The sequence below is a fragment of the Anopheles aquasalis genome, chromosome 2 (genome assembly GCF_943734665.1).
Source record: "Anopheles aquasalis chromosome 2, idAnoAquaMG_Q_19, whole genome shotgun sequence".
NCBI lineage: Eukaryota > Metazoa > Arthropoda > Insecta > Diptera > Culicidae > Anopheles > Anopheles aquasalis.
In genome coordinates this window covers 21,222,192-21,230,000 of record NC_064877.1, presented here as the reverse complement: position 1 = coordinate 21,230,000, position 7,809 = coordinate 21,222,192, and the positions used below count along the sequence as shown (strand labels likewise).

The 7,809-nt window shown below is 52.0% G+C and overlaps 1 protein-coding gene across 1 annotated transcript in view; it reads right to left on the bottom strand.

Moving 5' to 3' along the window:
* Positions 1–6,968, bottom strand: part of LOC126570093 (helix-loop-helix protein delilah) — a 25,810-nt gene extending 18,842 nt beyond the window's left edge. The window contains exon 1 of the mRNA XM_050227606.1: positions 6,832–6,968. The gene's annotated coding sequence lies outside the window, so the exon portion shown is untranslated. The remainder of the gene's footprint in view (positions 1–6,831) is intronic.
* Between the last annotated feature and the right edge of the window lie 841 nt (positions 6,969–7,809).

Genomic DNA, 7,809 nt, shown 5'->3' with positions numbered 1-7,809 from the left:
CTGAACCTCACCCGGTGATGCGTCCCTCTTCGGATGATCGACGTAATCGAATTGAGTCGCCTGTTAACTGCCTCCTCCCGAAATCCATCCAATCATCTTCCTACGATGATGACGACATGGCGACAGCAGCAGCATTACCAGAAGCAACTTCTCATCATTAGCGAACGCTAAATGATTGTGCCGTGGCGCAAAATTGGACGTTTTATGTGATCCAGTGGATCCTCTGCTCGGGTCCCGTGGCATTCCTAGCGTCGGCGTGCAGGCGTGTGCCCTCTCATTAATCAAAACCAAGCCGCGATAGGCGACCCGCGATTTGTGGCGACCGAGAAGGAGCTACCGAAACGGCCACGACGACGGTGATGGCGACGAAAGCTGTGAACCCCTAATTTTATGGTGGTGAGAAATGCCCCGGCCATTGCGTCGCAGAGAGAGAGAGAGAGAGAGGCGCGGGCCCCTCGATTGCGCTGTTCAATCGACCCCATTTGTCACGAAGTCGGGGGGAATCCTCCAGTCCCGGTTGGCGTGCTAGCGTGATAATAATTTAATTGTCTTCGACTCGACCGTCATCGATGATCCACGCCCGTCACCATCCACCGCTGCCGGATCGATAATTGGACGACGGGCCAGAGATGAAACTCCGGAACCTTCGAAAAATTTCCGCTCGAGGTTCGAATTTGAAATTATTTAATTAAAACGAATTAAAGAGCGAAGAGAAGACCCTCGCGATGTGAGTTCTTGTGACCAGTGCTGCGATATTTCGCGGCCCCTCGACGAAATGTTGGGGGTGTCGATCGAAGATGATCCTCTAGCGGTGCTGCTGCTGCTTCTTATTTTTGTGCGAGGTGTCGTGGTTTTGATTGGGATTTTATTGCCTCTAATTGGAACACTCATCATTCCTGGTCCAGGGAGCGAAGGGGAATGGAGAAAGACCCGATCGAGGGGTGTCCCATTCCTGGGTTGGGAACATAATTTATGATCGAGCTGCACGAAGCAACTTTCCAGCACGGCCACCGTTGGTGAAGGTGTTCCGGTGGTTGGGCGGATTGGTTTTATCCGATTCAAGGAACCCTTCAACCTCTACGGACACACTCAGCGACGCACACATACACGATCGAGTGCGGTCTGGGCTCAAATTCGGGCAACATCGTAAAAGCATAAACAACAGCCCTGCCTGATAGTCGCCCATAAAGAGGGAAATTCGCGTTTATTGCAGAAATGCCCTGCCGAGTCCTCGAAAAGGGATCCTTTTAGCGATCCTCGTGTTCCACCGTCGTATGTATGTGATGCAATACCCTCAAAAGAGTGCACGATGCGTCGATGTAAAAGCAAGGAGCGATCATCACTTGGTTTGCTTTTGGGCGATCGCATTGCAACTGCATTCTCCCGCCTGCAGCTGCGTTGATTGACAGTTTGACGAGAGTCCAGTGCCTCTCAGCGGTTGCGGAAGGAATATTTATGACTTGTTTTAAGTGATTTTACTGCGCCAACCACTTAAACGTTGCCCTCATTTGGTAATGTGGGCCCAGCATTGGCACCAGATCCCGGATCGGATCATTCCATGAGTTCGCCTTCGTGCAAGAGATCTTCCGAAAAAAGATCCGCATTTAATGAGTGATTGATTGGGATCGTACGCCACACCGACGCGGATTGTCAACGCGCACCGTTTTTGGGAGGATACGAAATGACATGCGCCTGCGCGAAAGGCGATCCGATCCGCCGATACGGAGCTGCCTCTATCGCTTCAATCCGTTGCTCACGCTTCGATCGTTAGCTGCGTGGCCTGCGTGGCCGTCCCCGGTTCCCTTCTGGGCGGATTTCGCGCATTCCAACGAGGTTGCCATGAGGCGTGTGGATGGTATTTTGCGTACGCATTTCCCAATGGCACCCGCTACGCAACATACGCTTTTGCTGCTGCTCATTACGACGATCGCGGTGTGGAACTACCTTCACCGAAGGACGCCGGCGCCGATCGAGGGGCGGACGCGACATATCTTCATCCATGAGACCAGCATGCGGCCAGCGACATCGAAACCCGGGGCTCCAGGATGATTAATATTCATATGAAGATTAATGATCACCGTCGCGCTGAAGGTGGTATGGGTGTGTTTGTGTGTATGGTGTGCGTGGTGGACCTCAGTGACGCCCGGACTCAAACAATGCGTTGCCCTGGTCACGGTGGATCACTGGAAGAATGGTTGGCAACAAGGTGGAGAGGCAACCGATGGTATGTGCGTAGCCAGCCCGTTGTCACACCACGAGTTATGCTCCGTTATGCTTTTGTGGTCCACGACAGTGGGTCGTGCGCCATGGCCATGGATTTCACCTGTTTTCCCGGAGGCGAATACGGCGAGGGGGGGCACGCGCGAACGATGCTCGGCTCCGGGATCGGTGCGCCATCTAGTGGCGGCGCTAACGAGCAAAGGAACGAGCCACGTGGGTTGATTGGACCTTGGAATGCTCGGCGGGACCGTGGGAGGATCCGCGTTCGCGTGTTCGCTCCTGTGCGCTGTTGTCGCCGTCGCTTCGTCGCTGACATTCGAAAATGTCCGCAGCCAGCCCGAAAAACCAGCTCTTCCCACACACATACGCGCGAACGGGCGCGTGCCGATCATCGGACACTGGTCACTGGGTTGGGCTGGGAATGGCGATGATGAATTGATCGTCCAGACATTGGGGGCCCGAGCGCCGGTGGATCCCGGGTTCCGGATAAGTGGAGACGATCCCGACGTTGCTTCCAGACACAACACTTTAAACCAACAAAAACCCCAACGTTATTAACCTACTTGGCATTGCGTCGCGATCGCTTACGCTGTTGTGGATTCTTTTCACTTTTTTGCAGGTTTTTGCAGCGTTGAATACTGTTTAATCAGGTGTGTGCTTATGTTTTTGGAAAGAGAAAAGAGACACTTTTATGAAAAGACTCTAAACAAAGAATTATGATCATTTATCGGATTGGATCAAATATTTTTTTCTTGGTATTTTAGCTATACAGAAAAAGGAAACTGTTTAGAGCTTATGATTTGTATACTGTTTGTTACCATTTTATGCACAAAGATCGCCATAACCACACTCTCTACAACCAAACTAATCAATCAACTTTTCTTTATCGATCTACGATAGTGATTGAAGGATATTGGGCAGAGTTTATCGCATGTTTTGTTAACAAAAAAAAACATCGGTAAATAAAAAAAGAACAGTCAAACTAAATAACTTAATTGAAATATAGAAAAATAATTACTATAATAACGCGTATCTAAGAAATGTTTAAGCATGTCGCATCGCCACGCTCTTCCTGTCGAACGATCGAAGCACCGTTTCATCCATTTCGAATTGGGGATTTCAGCTCTTATCATGTCCCTTCCCCCCTCTGTTCCCATCCAACCAGATCTTGTCCACTTTGTGTTCCCTCACGGCAACCATCCGCTGCTTACTCGAGCTGTGACGGAGAAAGAGAGTCTGTTGCTCGCCAATAAATAATAACAACAAGATAGACCCGTCGGATGTCGAGTGCCCGGGTGGGGTCTACTCCTGGTTCCCGATCGCCCCGCGAATCCTGGATCGATTCGCCAAACCTACGCAAAACTGCCACAAACTTGCAGCGACAGCAAACCTGCCAATGGCCGCAGGTCGCCGACCCCGCGAAACCGGAACACAAACGGTGGTACGTGCATCGTTTCGGAACCGCCGCGACGACGACGCATTCGACGAAATGAAGGTGTCGCCCGATGCCAAAACCCGATGGTGCCCGCTTGTCATCAAGCCCCGTTCGCCTTATGTCACATTACACTTTCCGCCAGAACTGGAGCAGACCGAGGCGAATGATCAGACCGGCTCGTTGGTTCGATCAAACGACCCTCAGGCGACGGCGCCGGTCAAATGGCATCAGTATCAGTCGAGGTCGGCCGTGGCCACTCGGCGGCGTCGGCTCAACCAACTGACAAGCTCATTACTGTCGCGGCGAAGGTGTAAATTAGCCCTACTTAGCGGATCTTGCGGTCAGCACCACTCGCTGCCTCCGCGTTCGGTCATAAATGGTTGGCTGGTTGGCTGGGAGGGTGACTGATCAGGCTGGCCATAGGGCAGGGCAGGGCACCGTAATTTTCTGCCATTTGTGAGCCACCACAGCTCGCGCCTAATTATGGCAAAAAATCCCCGTGGCCCCTTGAGGGCTAAGAAGTCGCGTGCGCCACGCTTGGCCGCTTGGGCTCTCTCTTAAGGGCTCGGGGACTTCGTGGTGCCGTTGGCCGAGAGTGAGAAAATCCACACGTTTGGAGCGGTGATTCGAATTCGGCAAATTAATCGAGACACCGCGCCCAAGTTCCTCCTTCCCTGTTACGGTAGCAACGCCATCCTGTCATCGTTTCGATGTTGAAGTGTCTCCGACAAAACGATCGTTTGTAGCGAATTCACTCGGAGTCCCGAGGCGTCCGCGTCTGTCTGGCCATTCCAAGACAATTCGCGTCGCTGGATGTCGCGAATCTCCGTGGCCGGTGACGGAGCAGTTTAGTCGCTTTGACGGGATTGCTGGATCGCGTGTGGCGAGCAGCATCCAAAAAGGCGAGCAAATGCCTTCAAGCCATCCTTCCGTCCGTGGTTCGAGGATGATGCGACATGGAGTTTTTGTTTGGTGTTCGCTTTCGATTTCGTTTCGAGCCTTTTTTTCAGGGAGATCGAGTAAGAAACTGGTTCGATCACGCCCGTTTGCGAGACTTGACACTTCTGGACATTATTTTGGGAAAGGAGTTGCCCGTTATACGATCAACGGTGCCGCTGCTTGATCAAGTAATGATTAGATCGCGTGCTCTGCAGCTTTCGTTTTCACTTTCATGCGAACCAGCGGTTCTCTGGTTCTCGATTAGCGATTGAATTTGCAAACAGCGACGGGATACTAGCGCGATCATTCAAAGATCCTCATCATTAATACGCCGACGGTATAATGAAGCTCTACCATAAACGAATATTCAAGTATTCGTCGGTGGAAGACAATACTTTTGTTTATCCTATTCGAGACAATACTCGGAAAGTCTGACAACATCCTGCTGCTGGAACACTGGATGGCGTAACTTCTCAGTTGAATAAGGAAAGTATTCAATTAAATGTTGCAACAAAGTAACTAATTAACACACGCGGCCTCACAAACTCGTAAACGGCCTCGAGCAACGTGACTAGGCGATGTTTCTGACCAGAAATCCTGACCAAAGGACTCAACACGGAGAGCCACCTGTAAGACGAACCAGACCACAGACCAGGACCAGAGACAGAATTATTCAATTCGCAGTGGTGCGGATTGAGGTGAACCCGGGGGCGAAACAATGGCCACAATCGAAAACAACGTTATCATCCTCACCAAACCGTACAATGTAGCTCACAAGGTGACGGTTCCAGGAACAATAGTAACCCAGTGGTGGGTTTGAAGTCATCTTAACGCAATGGCAAAGGCCGCCAAGCTCCGTAGAGAGGAGTTGCCAACTTCACCAACAATAATAAGATCCGTTCATCACTATCAACGGTGCCAGCGATGGCCGGGAGTGGCGCGGGGGGGGGGGGGGAGAGGGAAAAGTGATCAGAGTCTGGTGGTGTGCTTCGTTGCAGCGAAAATTAAGTGAAATCAATAAAGTCATATATTTTATTTCGCCACGGTGGTGCTGCGATCCCCGCGTCGGAACCCTCTCGAAGCTAAACCCCAGTTTTGGGCAAGGAAGAGACACGAGAAAAAGGCACTGGGCCCTGAACAGAGGGAACTTGGCCGTCGAAAAATTGCAAACCAGCTATCTGCTGTCGCTCCTTCGGTGCGTCGCTCGCTCGCTCGGTTATAACCTCTGGAATGCGCCAGGGGGAACGTTCGGAATGCACCGTCGTGAATGGCCGCTGCCCGCGACGGTCGCGGTTTCATCAAAGTTTAATTAACATTTCACGGGTTGGCCTTTCCACCCTGTCTGCCTTTTTTGGGGGGGAGGAGGTTTCGGTTTGGGAATGGCCTGCCGAGTCGACTGACCGCAGGGGCGCACAGATTGCGATCCACGTCGACCTCTGGTCGGATTTTTTTCTTCCCCGGGAGGAAGGATATGAAAAATTTAATTCAATTTACTGCAAGCCTGATAGCAGCAGTCCAGCCAGGTCCAGCAGCATCGACGAGCGTCTGAATCAAGCGGAGATTCGATTTCAGAATCGAACGATCGCGGTACGGTGTACCCCGGTGAGTGTTCTATGTGAGGAACGATTCAAATTCAATTTACTATTTAAATTACAGTCAATTTAACATGCTGCATGCATCGACGATTCCGCCACAGAGTGACACGTTTTATGGCCACATTAGATGGTGCATGTACCGGGCAATCGCGCATGTTAATGGCATGTCGGTGAATGCGTGATATCGCGATCACACTAAAAGTGGGTCCGATTGATGTGAAATCCCCCTTCTTTTTCGGTGATCCACGACACGACACGTCGTTAGAGGCACGTGCATTCGGACGAGCATTAGTAGCGCTTTAATGCGCTCCCATCGCTTGATCGCGCTACCGATCACGAATCGATCGTTAATTGCTTATTCATCATTTGACTTCCACCCCGGCGAGCCACGGTGTCGTTGCTGCAGACAAATGAGGCCTGCATGGGTGTGTTTGTGCGCGATCCTAACTCCCATGTTGACGCCCACTCGAGACGAGCTTTTGAGTCATGTGCCGCGCCTGACGCCTCCACGCCCGGAAGAAGGTCAAGTGATAAAGCTTTCGGTTTTACGCAACGGATCCGCGTCGCCTCAGGAAACGAAGAAGAACAGTGCAGTTTGTGCATCTGTGGAGCGTGCATTGCATTAACAATAATCCTACTAACCAGATCGATCGACCGTTGACGATGACGATGATGATGATGGGTGGGCGTGCGAGCTTTGAACGATCGTTGATCGCTGATCGCGTGCCTTTTTGCAGCTCAGAAGAGGTGTCTCTAATCCAACATTTAAACACACCCGGTGCCCGGTTCACCAACGTGTCGTCTGTCGCGTTGTTTCACTTAACGATCATCCGCAAACGTGGCGATCGCAACCAGGGTCAGCAGCGAGAGCTCACAATGCACACCAGTGCCACAAGTCAGCGGGCATCATCACAACTATCTTCTGACGTGACTATTTGCTTATTATCGATCGCTCTGCTCAAGGCGAGCACACCTTTATCACGTCCCCCGCCCGGAGAGTTGTTGCAGGCCCACGAAACACACAGACACGACCGCTCCTGCAGTGACTTCGACGATTGCTCAGACAACGAACGCCGTTGTCAACGCAGCGGTTCGCTGATAGTACCACGGATCACGGGCTCAATCAGCGTTGGAGTGACATTTCACCCGGCAGCGTGGTGCGGAGTGGAGCTTGGAGTCGTCGAAGAAGAAGAAGAAAAAAAAAACAACAGACACCTCAAGATACCTTTTGGAAAGGAGACTTTGGATCGCGTAGGATGTGTCGCACTTTTTTGGATGATTTCGGTTCTCCTCCGTCATCCGACAACTCCCCAGCCTCTGGTCGCGCCAGCACCTTTGCCACACCACGGGCGTCTTCACGTAGGCAGCGACGCGAACGGAACGGAACGGAACGGAACGAAACAACTGAATCCCACTCACGGACGACGGACGGACACACTCTACGGACGGTATGGGCGGCCCGCCATCGTTCGGTTCATTTACGCTGAACCACCGCCACTGCCGGTGGGGCCTGGCGCGGAAGTTTACTCCCCACGCACCACCACCACCACGCACACGGTCTGGGCAAACAGACCGGATCACTAGCGCACGGCACGCGTGTGTATAGGGCCAGCGGTCCGA